The following is a 17899-nucleotide window of genomic DNA, read 5'->3' on the forward strand; positions in this document are numbered from 1 at the left end:
GAGAGAGAGAGAGATCGAAACATCAACGATGAAAGAGAAACATCATTGATCGGTTTCCTCCTGCATTCCCCTTACTGGGGACGGAGCCCACAACCCCGGCACAAGCCCTGACCTGGAATCGAACCGTGACCTCCTGGTTCATAGGTCAATGCTCAACCACTGAGCCATGCTGGCTGGGCACCAACTATATATCTTAAAGGCAGGGATTAATCTTTTTTGGTTCTCCTTTGTGGGACATAGATGCACTCACCACTGACCTGGTAAAAACTGAGGCTTTTTTGTTTAGTTTGCCTTGGACTAGAGACTATCTTCTTGTGTGTGATGTGGATCCAGAATGAGGGAGGTAACAGGACCTACCGTCCAGATTGTAAGTCACAAGGCCAAAGCACCTTTATTTTGAACTCGGCAAAAATAGTATTAAGATTGAGTTGGAAAAATAAACAGGAGAGGACACCAGAAAATTTTTTAAAAAATTTTAAGAAGAGGGCTCTGGCCAATGTGGGTCAATTGATTGGAGCATGGCCCCATACACCAGAAGGTAGGGGGTTTGATCCCTAGTCAGGGTGCATACCGGAGGCAGCCAATCAATGTTTCTCTCTCACATTGATGTTCCTCTCTCTTTCTCTCTCTTCCTCTCTCTCCCCCCCACCTCTCTCTCATCAATTAAAAAAAAGAAAGATTACATAAATGTAAAGAAGAGGATAGGACCTTAGATATTAAAATACATTTTCAAGGGCACATATAGGAGCCCCTGGAGTCTTCTTTAGCTTGAGCAAGTCCTGCAGATGCTCTTCTTTGCTGCTTAGCCCTGGCTTCTGAACCCCTGAGCCAAGGCTGGAAAGTTATATTCCCCAGACCCTGGACCACTCGGGTCCTGGTCAGGCCACTACAGGATGCCAGGGGCATTGCCCATTGTCCACTGTCTTTAGGTTGCACATAGACACTCAGGTGGCTTCAAATCACTGTGTGTGTGTGTGTGTGTGTGTGTGTGTGTGTGTGTGTGTGTGTGAATTGTTACAAACCCCATTCCTGTAGATGAGACTCAGAGAGATATTTTGCACCAGTTGTTGGTGCCTGGCTTCGTCCATCACCTGTGAGGCTAGGTGAATCATCAGGCCAAGGAAGGTCTTAAACAAGAAGGCAGCCTGCTGCTCCAGGTGCTGGCCAACATGTCAAACTAAGCTCTGCTCAGATATAGGAGGTGGCAGATACACACGAGGATGTCCAGGACCATGGCATGGCTTTTCTTCTTTGTCCTGGCATTACCTGCGTTGTCTTCCTTGAGTGTCTCCACAAAAATTCAAAGCATTAATTTAAAGAACAGGGGAAAATTGGGATCAACATTTGGTTTAGAGGAAAGTTGATTTGATCAAAACTGGGTGTTGGTGGCTTGTCCTCCCTCATCCTTCTTCCTAGCCCCCCTCAACCCCACAGGTAACTGAGAATGAGGACGGTTCCAGAAAGCAGTGGGGATCCAGACAAGTGGACACTCTTAGTCCCTCTCATAGGTTCCTAGTAGCCCTAGGCTCCATTCCCACTTGCTTCATTTGCTTCCCTATGGATTTGCTCTAGGGGAAAATAGTTGGCGTGAGTGTTTGAAGCAAAATCTCACAGCGGCAGTTTTTCCCCTTCCAGAAATCATTCTTTGTTTTTGCTAAACACTGGACATTCAAAGCAAGTTGCCTTTTGTCTAAACTGGGAGCAGAGACTTTGTTGGGTCTAACGTGGATTTCGAATCTTCTTTACCTGTATCAGGACTAGTGGCCCTTGTCCTGGATGGAGTCACTGCAGGGTCTGGGAGAAAAAAAGCAAATTTGCCCTTAGCTTCAGCTCTGGATAAGCAGCAGGAGCCCAAGGGGGGTTTGGTGTGTTGACACTTGCTGGCTAAGACTTAGATCCTCTGTCACTGCAGACAGAGCTGCTTCTTATTTTAACACTGCAGCACGAACAGGGGCTGCCAGTGCAGGTTCCAGCGGGGGCTGGAGGTCAGGGCCCATCTGCTTCTTGATAGGTCCTTAGAATGGGCCTGCAGAGAGGGCTTCCTGAGGGCCATAAAGGCTGGGGGCCTTGGGCCCAGGCCTGTACCCCTCCTCCCAGCCCCCGCCTGCTGCATTGCACCACTAATTCAGTGAAGACATCATCCTCCCTCCTTTCCCAGAGCTGCTTGCTGCTCTGCTCTGACAATTAGACTGGCTGCTGCAGAGAAATGCTCACCGGCATACGGCTTTTTAAAGTGATAAATTGCATTAGCAAATTTCTTATTAGCTCTGCTGTCGGGGGGAGCGCCTGCCACTCAGCTTGCTGAGGCTGATGCATGGCTTCCCCCCTGTTAATTACCATGCCATGGGCTAAAGGGACTCAGAGGCTGGTGGGTGGATGGGTAGAAGCCCCATTCTCCTCCCTTGCGTGGAAAATCAGAGAAGACTGGGACTTGGTGTTGAGCTGTCTTAGATCTGACTCTGCAGCAGGCTCTGTGCTTTGGACTCGTGATCCTGCCCAGGAGGGCACAGGATGCCCAGATACCATCCTGGTTGGGGTTGAGTTATTCCTCAGGCTTCCAGGATTTGGCAGCTTGGAATCTGCACAGCATCTCTTTTGGAGCTGCATGTTCAAGGCAAAGCCTGGACCATGTTCCAGAAAAGTACACTGGCCTCTCCTTGGGGTTCAAGGCCACAGATGGTCCTCACTCCTCATCGCCTCACTCCGCACAGCTGAAGAGTCTCCTCCCCACAGGTGACATCATCTCTCCTCCTCAGATCTTCTCTCAGTGACTCTCCAGGGCACTGCATATTCAGGATGTTCAGACCCAATTCCCATGGGCTCAGTCTCCATTTTCCAGGTGGAATTGCATAAAACTCAAACTTACCAGGGAACAAAATAAAAGGAGGATCATTTCAATTTCTTGTTTACCTGTCACCCATTTGGAGGGTCTCTGACTACTCTGAGAATTAGACAGAACAAATAGATCCTCATCTCCAGGAAGAACGCACATCCTCACACTTGTGCATTCAGCTCCCAGACCCTAAGGGCCTTCCCAGACCCTCGGCAACCTGTGTAGGAATCCACGAATCCACGTTCTGTAAGTGGCATTCCTAAACCCCAGAGAGCAGTTGATCCCTGGGAAAGGACCAAGCAGCCCCAGGCCACAAGAAGCGAGCTTGCCTTCTCCTAAAACAACAGTAGAGCAGCTCCCCAGGGCAACTGTTTGGGTGAAGGCCACTAGATGCAGTTACATTATTTCTTGCGTTACATGAGACATGGTGAGACTGAGACATGGGCTCAGGGCTGCACTGATTTTATGGCCAGGTCTGCATTAATTCCTCCTAACAAACAGTGCCCGTGGCCAGGAGGCTCCTGTAGTAACATTCTTGTCCTGGCGTGCTCCTGCTGAGAAGGGAGGTGGGCAGGAGGAGGAGGAGGAGGCAGAGCCTGTGGCAGAAAAAGGGAAGATTCTAAAATGGGTGTGGGGGAGTGTGTGTGTGTGTGTGTGTGTGTGTGTGTGTGTGTGTGTGTAGGGAGAGAGAGAGAGAGAGAGAGAGAGAGAGAGAGAGAGAGAGAGAGAGAGAGAAGAGGGCTGAATTCCTTGGTATTCAGCCCAAGGATGCTTTAGAGATGGAATCTCAAAAAATAATTGCGAGGATGGGGTTGCAGTCTTTCACACACACAGCCTCACATTCTGCATTAGCCTGAGCTTTGGCTGGGCCTAATGCTCTGCTCTGTGAAATAAAAAATGCTCTCCTTTCTTGCCACGCCCCAGAAGGCTGGGTTTAGGAAACGCCCCCAAGGGGGTGAAAAGAGGTCCTCTAAGCAAGTGAGGTGGCTACCAACTTATTCTTCAGGACCCCAGGTTGTTTCCATGACTTCCTGAGGAAAAGAAGAAGGCAAAATTGCTGTAAGAAGACCACACTCAGGCAGAGTTTGCTTTTGGTGTTTTTTTTTGTGTTTTTTTTTTTGAGGGTTAGAAGGCAATGGTAACCAGCCTGACATGCATTGCCTCCTTCTTTGAACTTGGGAGCATGCCTTAACTTTAGTCTAGCTACATTCCAGTGCAGCTTCTGGACTGCAGCCAGTGTAGGAACCGTCCTTTCCCCTCTCCCTCTCTCTTCCATAGTCCCTTTGGGTCAGTGTAGTCACAAGTTGGGCTCTTGCTCCATCCCTGGCCAAGAATCTGCCTGGTTCCCAATCTCTTTCCAAGATGGTCCAGTCTGGGCTCTAGCCCCACCAGTCTGACCTGCTTGCCACCTCCCAGCAGGTTGCCTCATCCCCAAGTGGGCCACTCCTTGGGCTTTCTAGGTCCACACCACAGCCCTTTTTGCTCCTCCAGCAACTTAGTCCAGAAACTGGGGCACGACAAGCCACCCTGCCAGCATCCCACGTGCTCCTCCCTCCCTCTCAGGACAAATACCAATCTTGACATTGAGAGGGAAACACAGAGACAAGGAAAGGACTCAAGATTCGGTGAGCTGGGGAAGAGATGACCTGGGCTGATCTGGTTTCTCTGAGGACCACTGGGCCTGGTTTTAAGTACGTCTTCTCCCGGCCTTTGGAAGAATGGTCAAGACTGGGCCCTGAGCAAAAGGGCTGGTTCAGAAGAACAAAGACGCTCTTGGTTGCCAAAAGGATGAAATTCTGCAATGACTCATGGGTGAGAGGAAAGGAACCCACCCCTGAAAAATGTTCTCCAAACATCCACCTGCATGGGCTCATATTTTTCCTCCTCTCCAGCTCTGGGGTTCAGGGACCACTCTTGGCTGCCCATACCATGCCTCTGGCTGGTTTATTCTCCACTGGAACCAGGTTAGGCTGTGCCTGGGTCTTGGGGCAGAGCAACGTCAGTGGCTCAGGAACGGAGCATGGAGCATAGTTCCTCTAATACCTTACTTTCAGGAAAGGATTTGAAATGGGAGAAATTAAGTAACCCCACCCCCAATTCCCTGCCCTGTTCCATGTATGGGCTTTATTTTTGTCACAGTACCTAGCACAACCTTTTATTTATTTGTGTCTTTGTTTACTAGGTATTGTCTGTCTCCCTCTACTACCCTTCTTCTCTTACTCCATGGGCATAGGCCCTTGTCATGTTCCCGGTCACATCCCCAGCACCAAGCACCCAGCACAGTGCCTGACTCACAGTAAAGGTGTACGGTCAATATTTGTTGATATAATAAGGAATTCTTAGGATTTGGAGAGGAGGCCAGGATGAGAGAGGCCATTTGGGTATAAGGAGAAGAGAAGACATTTGGTACCTTCACTTGTTAAAAAAAATATTTTTATTAATTTCAGAGAGGAAGGGAGAGGGAGAGACAGATAGAAACATTAATGAGAGAGAATCATGGATCGGCTGCCTGCTGCACGCCCCCTACTGGGGATCGAGCCCGTAACCCGGGCATGTGCCCTTGACCAGAGTCAAATGTGGGACCCCTTCAGGCCGCAGGTTGACGCCCTAACCACTGATCCAAACCTTACTAGGGTGGCACCTTCATTTTCAATACCCATCAGAGGCTTTCCATGGCCAAGTGGATAAAGTCCGAATTGGTTATCATGACAGGCAGCCCCAATCCACCGCCTAGGCTCATTTCTTGCCAGGTCCCCTTTGTACCTCCAACGGCTCAGCCTCTCCAAATTGCTAAATGTCCCACATGCCAAGCTCTTTCACATGGTTCTTTTGTATTTGTTCCCACCTGAATGCCTTTTGTCTATGCAGTTAGGAATTATATCTACTTTTTGGTGAGGATAGGAACAAGCTCCTAGCACAGCATCTTGCTGAAACAAAGTCTTTGTGAAATGTTGGTGAGCATCCTTTCCCTTCCTCTCTGTCTGGGAATGCATCAGTATAGAGGACCTCCTTTGTGAAGCCTCAGGTATTGGTCATTCCCCAGGACCCCACAGCACTTTGTTCTTCTCACAGTTAGAAACCTGTTAGGGGGTCTGTGTCCCCAATTTATCTCCCAGGGCAGAGGCATCTGGCCTCCTTTGTGCTGAACATGATGCATGGCACACAGGAGGTGCTAAATGTAGGTGCTCATCTTCCCAGAGCCAGAGCATGTACAGCCATTGACGTCACTGGGAAGGAAGGTCAGTTCTGCATCCTCCTGGGCTGGGAAGCCTAGATGGGGGGAGTGCCTCCCTCCTGCAGCCTAGTCAGCCATCTGGGTACACCTGGCCATGAAATTAGAAGCCACATCCCAAGCACCACTGCCACGTCTCATTTTCCGTCAATGAAATATTCAGCTGCTCCACAGCCATGGTCTGTCTGCTCGGTGTCTGGAAGGGAGGGGTTCCTGCCTCCACAGTGCCTGTCTCCCACCCCTCCCCTGCACACATCATCCCTCCATCCTCAGACCAGGACTTTTGTTATCCTCCCTCTGTGCCTTTACTAATGCTCTGTGCCCATCCTCCTAAAATCAGGACTGTCCTTCCTCCTACCCCCTGACTATCCAGCTCCAACCCACCCTTTGCCAAGGCCCACCACCTCTGTGAATTTTTATCAGAAGCCATCTCTCCCTCCTCCTGGATCCCAGACATGCATCTGAACAGCAAATCCACATTTCACAAACCCAGTTGGGCAGGATTAGGTCTTAACCAGACCCATCCTATGACTCAAAATGATGGTTTGTTGTTGTTGCTGCTGTGGATTTCCCTTCTCTGCACTGGGGGGTGGGACTTAGTAGAAAGTAGGAAGGGGAATTTCCTATGAAAACACATGGGAGGACTTTCTGCCTGGCCTGCACCCCTAAAGCCTCTCCTGTTCAACCAAGGCCCATCCTTCAGTCTCCTCCCTCCTCCAGACCAGTCACTCTGCAGGGGCAGGTCAGGGGAATGTTTGGGGTCAAACACACACTGCTGTCCCGCCACAGCGAGCAGCCTCTGGGCCTACGGTGACTGCTGTCCTATGTGGTGAGTTTGGGGATGTTATCAGATTGCCAAGTGACAGAGCAATGAGCTGCAGGCAGTGCCCGGGCAGCGTTCTGGGAAGAAAGGGCATTAGTGTGGGTCCCTTGGCCAACCCTGTAGAATGAGAGCAGTAGGGCCTTGCTTTATGCATCTTGAAATTAGATGTGAATACATGTTTGCACACCAGTCTAATTTTCACATACTAGTCAAATGATGTTGATCAGATGGTTCCTATGAAGTGACACTGGCTGGCCCGTTGCCAGTAGGATGGCGTGTGGGTCGAGGCTTTGGAATGTGGAGTCAGGCGGATGGGGCTTGAACCTACGCTCTGCTCTTTGTTCACTTGAGTGACCACAGGCCAGATCCTTACCTTCCTGAGCCTCAGTATATACATGCTTGTTGAGTGTGTGTGTGTGTGTGTGTGTGTGTGTATAACGTGTTTGGGTCTATGCACACAGCACTTTCATTTTTGAGCATTCTTTATGTGTTAAGCACTGTCAGGCATGTTATTTTCAATGCCCTCATTTAGCCCTCACAACAGCTCTGAGAGGAAGATATTATTATCCCCACTTTGCACACCAAGGTTTGCAAACAGAGGTTTAATAGAGAGGTTAAGCAATTTGCCCTAAAACACACTTATTAAAGGGCAGATCTGGGATTCAATGTCAGGGTTCCTAAGCACTGTGAGATTTTGCATTTCTGTAAAATGGGAATAAAAATAGCTCCCTCAGTTGTATCTGAGGAGCGAATGAGATCATCTATATGAAAGTCTTATAGACTGAGCATTATTTTCAGAAGGAGACTTGGTTCTTGACCTCAGTAAGAGCTGCACAGTTCCTGGTTCAATGAAATCAAGTGTCAAAATGTACAGTGCACAGCTTAACTAAGTAATCCAACTTAGCTTCATTACTAATGGGATAAAGAGACACGGTGTGTCTCTCAACATGATGACATGCCACAGGAGGCATGCAGCATCGCCTTCGCGGTATATTCTTGCCCCAAAATATTTAGCCTGAATCAAGTCAAGACAAATCCAGATTGTGGGACATTATACAAGATAACCCACCTACGTTCTTCAAAAACGCCAATGTAAATAAAACAAAAAAATACCACCACCAATAACAACTCCCCCTTTCACCTCCCTCCCCCAAACGCCAATTTTTTTTTTTTAAAAAAGCAGAGACTGTTCTACACTAAAAGAAACAACAAAAACATGACTATTAAAATACACCGTGTCTCCTAGATTTTTTTAAGCCATAAAGAGTATTTTGGGAGAATTGGGGAAATTTAAAATCTTCTATAAATTAGCTAATATTATTGTATCAATGTTAAATTTCTTAGGTGTGATAATGCTGTTGTGGTTATGGGAGGAATTATAGGAGGAATGTCCTGGTTCTTAAGTATTTGGTGTAAAGTGTCATGATATTTGTGACTTTCAAATGCTCTTGCAAAAAGAAAGTATATATATATATATACACACATATATATATGTGTGTGTGTATGTATATTTATATAAGGAGAAAAAAGCAAATGGCAAAATGTTAACTTTTGGTAAACATAGATAAAAAAATTTATAAATATATGTTATTTTATTGTGTTTTACTTTATTGTATTCCACAGATGTTGCATTTTTTACAAATTGAAGGCAAGACCTTCCACCAGCAAAAAGATTATGACTCACTTTATTGCAGTGATCTGGGACTGAACCCACAATATCTCCAAGATATATCTGTGTAGGTTTTCCTGTACTAACCTTTCAACTTTCCTCTAGCTATTGAAATTACTCAGTATAAATTGAGAAGTTGAGCAAACAGAGTTTAATAGAGAGGGCAAAAAGCCTGCTATAAAATACATGTATTAAAGGGCAGATCTGGATCCAACGTAAGTTACAGGACTAAAGGGAGGTTGCTATTTAAAGGCGCCTAGAGCTGAAGTTTTCTTTAACATAAAAATATCTCCATTGAACATATTTCTTTGCTGGCTCCACTTTTAATCAGTGGAAGAGGGAAGCTCAAGAAGGGGGACCTACGGGGTCCCAGGGCCTGAGGTGGCTTCTCCACTCTCCCATAGGAATTAGTCTACTAGTGGTTCATCAGGGCTGCTTTTCCTTTGGCTACAGTGTAGTCAAAACAATCTCCTGCCCCAGCCTCCAAGTTCCTAGGAGACAAGGTTCAACATCTTTGCAGAAGCTGGGAACCCTCTGTAGCCCTGTGGTTTCCATGGTGCAAACAAAGCCCAGCTTTACCCACAGGAGCGACAAAGATAGGGAGAAGAGGACCTTCAGCAATGCCTGTGGGCCACCATCAGAGTCACTAGGGTGCTTGTTTAAATGCTACTGAGGCTGGGGCCTGGGACCCTTTATTTTAAGCAGCACCCAGGTAACACTGCAGTCCGCCCAAGTTTGAGAACCAATAGCCTCCGCTAAAACCCAGACCTCTAAAGCTGGCATTCAAGGCCTTGCAAAGCTTCCTTTCCTCCCCAGCAAGTTCTTTCCCTCCAGCCAGGCTGAAGGCTTCCTAACCTGCCCCACAGCCTGGGCCTTTGCTTAGTCCCACTCTTCCCTGGAATCTTTCCTCTTTCTCTTTAATCCACGTGATGCCAACTCAGTCTCAAGACTGAACTCAAGTCCGGCTTCCTTCCTGGAGCCTCCCTCGACACCCCAGCCCACATTAAGCTCCCTTTCTTTGATTTTATTCAGTGTTAAATTGGAGGCTTCGATTTAGTACTGTAGGCTACAACCATCTACCATGGTTTTTCACTTGCTTCGGTTGAGTTAATGTCATCCCCCTGTCAACCTGTGAAGTTCTTGAGAGCAGGGATCACATCTTTTTCTCTTGCATCCTCTTTAGTAACTAGGTCAAAGTTCAAGTCCCAGGTGGATCCTCAGAACCAGGTTGTTAATAAGCGAATTGAGGGAGAGAGTGTAGAAAAATAGAGGGTGGCATAGAGAGAGAAGAGAAAAGGATTGGCTATGGCCGTGTTAGCTTTAAGGACAGAACACAGGAAATTTCCCTTGAGCCTGGCATGGGAGTTGGGTGTTGGATGGGTGTTGTTAGCGTGACCACTCCTCCCAGCCCACGTCTATTTGCATTCGGAGCTGGGCTGCTTCAGCGTCCCTGCCCCCTCATGACAATTTGCATCCACAAATTTACATAGAGGTAAAGGAGTTTCCTGAGAGGAGACAGAGGACTGCCCCTCACCCTATTCCTCCTTTGTCATTCAAAGTCGCGCACTGTGATCCTGGGGCTGGAGGTATGGGCAAGGACTCAAGCAGTTGGATAGTGTGGCCATGCCCCTGAGGGAGAGCTCAACTGTAGGGGAGGAAAGGGAGTGTCTGGACTTCTCTCTGAGGCTAGCAGCATTGATAGTCTTACAGCTCCTTGGTGGCTGAATTCCACTGCAAACACCTGCCCCACCCCCCATGCTTGAAGCAGTTGAGACTAGGAAGTAGGGTTGTATGGGGAGGGGGACAGCATGGATATTTGGTCATAAATATAAATGGGACCTTCCTTGTAGGCCCAGGAAGGTGAAACCTGCCACATTTTATGCTATTCCCAGATCTCCTTATGCTGTTCCCTCTCCCCTGACCACTGCTTGGCAAACTCTGAGAGGAGCCTGGCTGGACTCCCAAGGTGGAGAGAAACTCTGCCTGAAGGTGTCTGTGAACAGCTCTGTCTCCCCCATCAAATGAGCACGTGACTACCTCCAGGGCGGTGGAGAGAAAACAAGAGCAGACTCAGGCCAAACAAAGGGCTTGAAATTGCTTCTTTGCTTCCGTCTCCCCACGTTTTGATAATACGGCTGCAGCCCTCACTGCTCCCACCTCAGAGTACCTCAACTGGACTGGGTCCCCCTGGACGGGTGGAGGGACAGCTCAGAGCCCTCTAGGGCTGCTTCTCAGCCTGGATGTCCTGTCCCAGTCCAGACAAAGGATGTACTGAACCAGAACAGCCATGGGACAAAAACCAAGGTGACAGATGGAAGAAGAGCTGCAAAGATAGCAGTGGGCGGAGGAGGAAGGAAAGGTCAGTGACCCTGTGAAACACAAGTAGCGTTTGGATGGGAAGAGCCAGGAACCACAGAGCGGGTTCCTAATGGAGGAAAACTGAGAAGAGAAAAATCAGTGATGCAGAGGAAGCTTCTCCTCACATCCTTCAAATGGCTGCAGGGAGAGGAGGGGGAGGACCAGCTGGAGCTGGGAATATATTAGCTGCCTGCTCCTGTTACCAAGGGAGTTGTGGAGTCCCCGGCTGGAGGCCTCTCAGGAGATGGGAGATAATTATGGATGGGTCTCCAGGCGAGGGATGGAATATATGACCCTTTCAAGGTCCCCTTATCTGTACCAGAACAGGTTACGGGCAAGACAAAGAATTCGAGAGGTTGTCATACAATTATTTGTGTTGCACGCTTTCTTTAGCTTTTGAGAAATATCCTAAAAAAAATCCCAAGTGCTCAAGGTCAGATTGAATTTGGGGATTTCACTACCCTCACTCCCACCCTGTGTGTTTATTTAAGATAATAATAATAATAATAATAATAATAAACTCCAACCTCCTGAAATCCGTAGGCTCTAGAATCAACAAGAACAGGATTTAGCTTTCACTAGAAATGTCTGCATTTCCCTTCAGTTAAGGGAAGGTGGGGTTCGTTGGAATATTAATGTGGAGCATTTAGATGAGGCTCTTAATTTGAAAAAAATGTGAGAATTAATGCTTGAGTTTAATCAGAGCCTGAATTATCACAGATAGATTTTTTACCCCTTCTCCTTAATCAATTTCACCCTAATTAATTCTTCTGTGGCTAAGTCTTGTTACATTAGATAGTCTGCTGATTATTTCCACAATCAAGAGACTGTATATTCATGCATTTTTAATAAGGAGAGACTGCATCCTTTTTCATAAGTGATCCTGCTGGTTGGCAGTTGCAGCCGCTAAAATAATTATAGAGCAGATTACTTACTTTTACATCATTGTTTGCTGTCATATTCATCCTAGGTGACAATTTGGAAGCGCTCCGGAGGCTGTGTAATCAGCAGAGGAGCTGGGTATTTAATGTGGCAATTTTCAATGTCAAGTGCTGTTTATTCATAGGTCAATGCCTTTAAACACACACACACACACACACACACACACACACACACACACACACACACACACGTAATTTGGTCCTACTGGCTGATGAAGCCATGTGCTAAGACTTGAAGGCCATTCTAATTCTATGCTTAGCTTAAAACCTGCCCGGCCCCTTATGCTTCAGTTTTGACTGGTCTAGATAAAGTTTTAATGTCTGATTATACTTATTTGAAGGGGTGCTCTCATATCAGACCCTGATACCCCTGCTTGAAGGGGTGACGCAGTAATTCCTAAAGCCTCAGCTGTTTTCTGTTGAGCAGGAGGAAGAGGGAAAATATACCTAAGGGCAAGACTGATTTTTATTTTGGGAGAAACACTGGGCTTTTCGGTTATGCAGAGGAAAGCTCAGAGCTGATTCTGGAATGGACAGGTTGAGACAAGAGAAAATAAATGGCTGTGTATACCAATACAGAAGGCTGTTTTCCCACTGGGCAGGCAGAGCTACTGCTCGCTGCAGAAGTTCTTTCAATGTTCACGTGGTGGGCGAGAGCCTTTCCTCTTCTCTCTTGGGGAAAACAAAGAGGTGCGGCCTGGACTCTGGGTAGGGGAGTCTTGCCAAGGGCTCTCCTTTCGGTGGGAGGTAAATTAGCCCTGTAGTCAGATGAGAGCCTGAAGGCTATAGGGTGGGGAGAGAAGGCAAGCAGGACACCCCAGGCCATGGGTCAGGGGACTCTAGGAAAGTCAGTAGACAACCTCCAACTTAATTGATTTTCTTCTGTAATTGTATCTCCCTTTTTCCAACCCAAGCCTTCAGTAGTTTTGTTAACCTCACAGCCTTTGGGAAATAAGAGAAGAGACTGTATCCACGCTTGGAACAGAGCTGGGGCAGAGGAATGTGATCGTCCTTCGGAACCCAACCTCTAAAGTCTGTTCAAGGAAGCATGATGGTCCTGGAGCCAATGTGAGGGGCCACAGAATGACCCTGGGGAAGGAGGACACTCATGGGCTCCGGGCAGGTGCAGAAGTGGAATGAGATAAACCTCCTATAGTGGAGAGAGACCTTCAAAAGGAGAAACTACTGCTTGCAAATCACACGGGATGGGTTGTTGGCTAGCGGCCATCTGGGTTGCCCTTAATATACACTGCAGTTGGCCAGAGTCTCAGAGGTTGTCCTGCCCTCCCTGTTCTCCACACCAGCTGTTCAGGGAGAGAGCCAAACTGTAGCAGCCTCCAGCTCTTTTCCCATGCATGCCACCCCCAGCTGCTCTGCAGAGCCAAGAGCCAGTAACTAGAGGCATCATTGAAACTTAGGTCATTACTCCCACCCTTACTGCCGATGAGAAACTGGAACAATTCTGGGGCAGTTATTATCTACAATGAAATGATCGGAAGAGGTGTCCGTAAGCCTTCTGGAAGAGTTGGGGGATTGGAAGAGCAACACGTGAGCGAGTTTGGGGTTGCGGAAAATAAATGGCAAGCTGGTTGAACGTCCTGAGCCAGCCCTCCAAACCCCATCTCAGTCATAGGGAATCTAGGGTCGAAGAGGTCATGTGAGTTGTTCAAGGTCACTCTGTTGATCAGGGACAGGTTCAGATTTTGAGTCCCAGGTCCCCTAACTCCCAAATCACACTCTTTTGGGGATAGCCCACCCCTCAAGTGTATTCCTTTTTAGTGAGAGAAATAAAGGCTGGCTCTGGACATTCAACCAGTTTGACATTTTTTTTACTGGCCTAACTTATGAGGTTTGGTTATGCAACTTCTGTCCTGGGCTTCCTAGCCAGAGTGCAAAACCCCAGGAAAGTAAGGGTGTAGTACAGGAGTAGGAAACTCCTGGGCTATGTATTGGGAACTATTTATATTTTTTCCTTTATTTTTTGTCTTCCCTCCTCTCCTTTTCTTCATTTTCTGTCTTCCTCTATGTTTTTAAGTGTCTCACCCACATCATAACCACAGAGCTTACCACAGAAAATAAAGTCAGACTAAAGGGATGGAGCGAGGGACCATTCAGTGGCTCTCAAAGCTGCTTAGAAGTGATCAACATCACTTCCATTGGGAAATGAAGTCACATGGCCAACTCTGACCTCAGTAGGGTGGGAGGTTTAATCTTCCCATAAGGAGGAGCATCAGGGAGTGGCTGTGCAGAGGTAGTGGCAGATATCTTTGAACAAATAATGCAGTCTACCCACAGAGCAGTTTCAGATTATGGATAAACTGTGGCTTTAAATATAGTAATATTTATGTAATAAACTTTTTATTGAAGATTTTGCCATACACTAAATTCATATGACTCTGGTCTGTCTACCTCAACATTGCCTACCTTTCAATATCCACATTAAGTCTCACCTCCTCCATGCAGCCTTCTTTACTGATCACAGCATTTATTGCCTCTACAATCCATTTTGCCACAATTGACAGGCTTCTGCTGGCTGCTGTTCTAAATGTATGTCTTATCTCTCCTAATAGACTGGAAGTCTTGAGAACAGGCACTACATTTAATATTGCAGTTGTGAGTGCTCAATCTGTTCATGGAAATTACTCAATAAAGTCTGAGAGAGTAAAGTTAAGTACTTTAGTTTGAATTTTTATTTTTTAAAATACATTTTTTTATTAATTTCAGAGAGGAAGGGAAAGGCAGAGTTAGAAATATCAATGAGGAGAGAGAATCATTGGTCAGCTGCCTCCTGCATGCCCCCTGCTGGGGAATGGACCTGCAACCTGGGCATGTGCCCAGGGAATCAAATCGTGACCTCCTGGTTCATAGGTTGATGCTCAACCACTAAACCACACAGGCCAGGCTGAAATTTTATTTTTAAGAAGCTGTCCTTCATGCTAACGTGATAATGTTCCCATTTGATAGATGGGGAAAACGAGGCTCCAAGAAGTTTAGAGGACTGGTACACAGTCACCATCAGGACTGGCCTCCCCAGACTTTGAGTCCACCCCATGTCTCCTATCACACAAGTGCCTTTCGCGCCTCCACGATCTTTATGAATTGTTTCTAAGACCTATTTTCAGGTTTCTCTGTGATCTATATCCCTGAGGAAAGATAAATGGCTCCCACTGGAAGGTCAGCCACTGGGGATGTTAGGTTAAAGGAGCTAAGGAAGTAAATCACTTGGCAAGGGAGCTTAGAAAGGCCAAGATGTTAAACTCCAAGCCAACCAGGACTTAATTTATTTGTTACTGCAGTCAATGCCCTGAGCTCAGTTGCCAATATTCAAGAGAAAGCCTTCCACTGGTAGGAAAATGGAGACATGTCAAATTTGGAAAGGCCAGAGAAAGGGAATAAAAAGGGAAATGTACAGCATTTCCCCTCCTCTAGTCTGCAATCTCCATCCCAGGACAGATGGAGTTATGTCATCTTCCTCATCAGCCCTCATCAGGGCTGCTCGAGGAATAGAGATCTCTTCCCGGGGCCGACTCCCCTTCTTGGATCACTAGGTGCTTTGGGCCAGAAGGTGGACAGCTCAGTTTCGACAGATGTCGAACTCAATAGAGGAGGCCTCCCTAGTTCCATGCCTGCTTCAACACCTCATGTAAAGACTACCTGCTTCAGGAAGGGTGCCATCATACCAGAGGACCACCCCAGTTTAGGACAGTTCACAAAGCCATGGAAATGGGATCTGCTTGACCTCAGCATGGCACGGGAGAAAGGCATCATTTGAGTCAGGAGACATGGGATCTAGTCTTACTTGGAAGGAAGGAAGGAAAGAAGGAAGGAAGGAAGGAAGGAAGGAAGGAAGGAAGGAAGGAAGGAAGGAAAGAAGGATTAACATTCTGGTCTATATATCATATTTTTTTACTTTGGTTGATATTAGTCTATTCGTAAAAGACAACCCACTTTCAGCCTGTTGATAACATCACGTTTTAGAGCCTAATGTGAGATAGCCTAGACTTTGGAAAATTCAAGGTCGGCTACGGCCTTGGGAACCCTCGTGGAAACCAGCTGGTATCACCCTCTCTCTTGCTACACATCTTTCTAACACCAGCAGATTGTATTTCCTAAGAGTGTTGGTGGGTTTTTGAAACTGAGACCCTCCTCTGACTATTTTGCCTTCTATAAAGGGGTGTGTAGTCATGTCCAACTTTGCTAGTCCTGTGCCGAAGAGTACCCAAGGTGCTGCCCCAAAGGAACCACTAGCCATTGTCCCTGTTCTGGGAGCTGTTTGCACACAATTCACTTGGCCCCAGTCACTCAGCTCTCCTCAGCTTCTGCCCTTTTCCTCCCGCAGCCTCTGGACACTGGAGAGAGCTGGGCTGGGCTGTGAGAGTTGGTCTGGGCCTAGAATTTGTGTTACTGTATCACCCTCCCAGAAGTAGGTGTGAAGTTATTACATGTTAATCTCGCAGGGACTCTTGCTCTCTTTGGAGCTGGGGAAAAGAGGGCTAGTTGAAAAAAAATGAACGTAGTGGTAACATTCTTGATGATGACTAATTAAAAAAAAAATACATTTTTATTGATTTCAGAGAGGAAGAAAGAGGGAGCGGGAGATAGAAACATCAATGATGAGAGAGAATCATTAATCAGCTGCCTCCTGCACGCCCCTATTGGGGATTGAGCCTGCAACTTGGGCATGTGCCCTTTACCGGAATCGAACCCAGGACCCTTCAGTTTGCAGGCTGATGCTCTATCCACTGAGCCAAACTAGAGCTATCATGACTAATTTTTAAAGCACACATTCAAGGCCCCATGCTAAGCACATTACATATATTATCTCATTTAATTGTCACAGAAACTCTATAAGACAGCATGTCATTTCTATTATCCCCATCTTACAGGTGACTGAACTTGAGTCACAGAGAGGACAAGTACATTTGCCAAGGTCAGGCAGTAAATAAATGGCAGAGCCAGGATTAAAACTCAGGGCTCCATGCCATGCTTTTGACTACCACACTATAGTCTTCCTTTTCCCTGTCCTCTGCAAAAAATCATTTCTCTCTTCTATAAATTTGCAGAGCACACAAAGTGGCCTTTAGTACCTATGATTCAGGCTGTCCTTCCTGAACCCTGGAGTCTTCCCAGGGGCACCGACCTCATGGCACCTTCTGCAGGGGCTGCTGTTGCCTACGAAGCCTTTCTCCTCCCTCAGAGGAAACCTGCAGCTTCCAGGCAAAGGTGCCCAGCCTCACCCTCCAGCCCTCCACTCCTCCTGGAGCTCCTATTAGCAGTACCTTCTCATAAGCCGTTCAGGGAGGCCAGGTGGATTTCAAAACAGAGTCATTTAAATGGTTTATTGCCTCATAAATAGTGCTCTGCAGGGCGCGGCAGACCCATGCTGATTAAAAGGCTCAGTTCCTGTATTTTCAGGTTTAGATTTACCTTTCCCAGCTGAGGGTGTGCACTTCCTTATTCCGGCACGCTGACCTTTGTCAGGGGGAGGTTGATGCGCTTGGCTGGCAGGATGACCCTCCTGCCTTCCCCAGCCAGCATGATGGGGAGCTGGAGGGACATTTTTCCTCTCTTCGTCAGTCTGAGTGAGCAGGGTTTCTCTGAGGGGAATAAAGGTTCAGGGAACCTAGCTGGTTTGGCTCAGTGGATAGGGCATCAACCCAAGATTCAATTCCGGTCAAGGGCAGGTACCTCAGTTGCAGGCTCAATTCCCAGCCCTGGTTGGGCATGTGTGGGAGGCAGCCCATCAATGTGTCTCTATCACATAGATGTTTCTCTCTCTGTGTCTCTCTTCCTCTCTTCCTCTCTCTCTAAAAATCAATGGGAAAATATTCTTGGGTGAGGATTAATTAGAGGAAGAAGGAGAGGAAGGAGAGAAAGGAGAGGAAGAAGAAGAAGAAGAAGGGAGAGGAGAAGGAAGAGGAGGAGGAGGAGAAGGAGAAGGAGGAAGCAGGGAGGTGGGAGAAGGGGCTGGGTGACCTACAGAATCCAGCAGTCTTCATCCTGAGGGCCCTCTGCTAGAGTGTCACCTGGATAACAGCAGTGG

The sequence above is a fragment of the Myotis myotis genome, unplaced genomic scaffold (assembly GCF_014108235.1).
Source record: "Myotis myotis isolate mMyoMyo1 unplaced genomic scaffold, mMyoMyo1.p scaffold_m19_p_14, whole genome shotgun sequence".
Lineage (NCBI taxonomy): Eukaryota > Metazoa > Chordata > Mammalia > Chiroptera > Vespertilionidae > Myotis > Myotis myotis.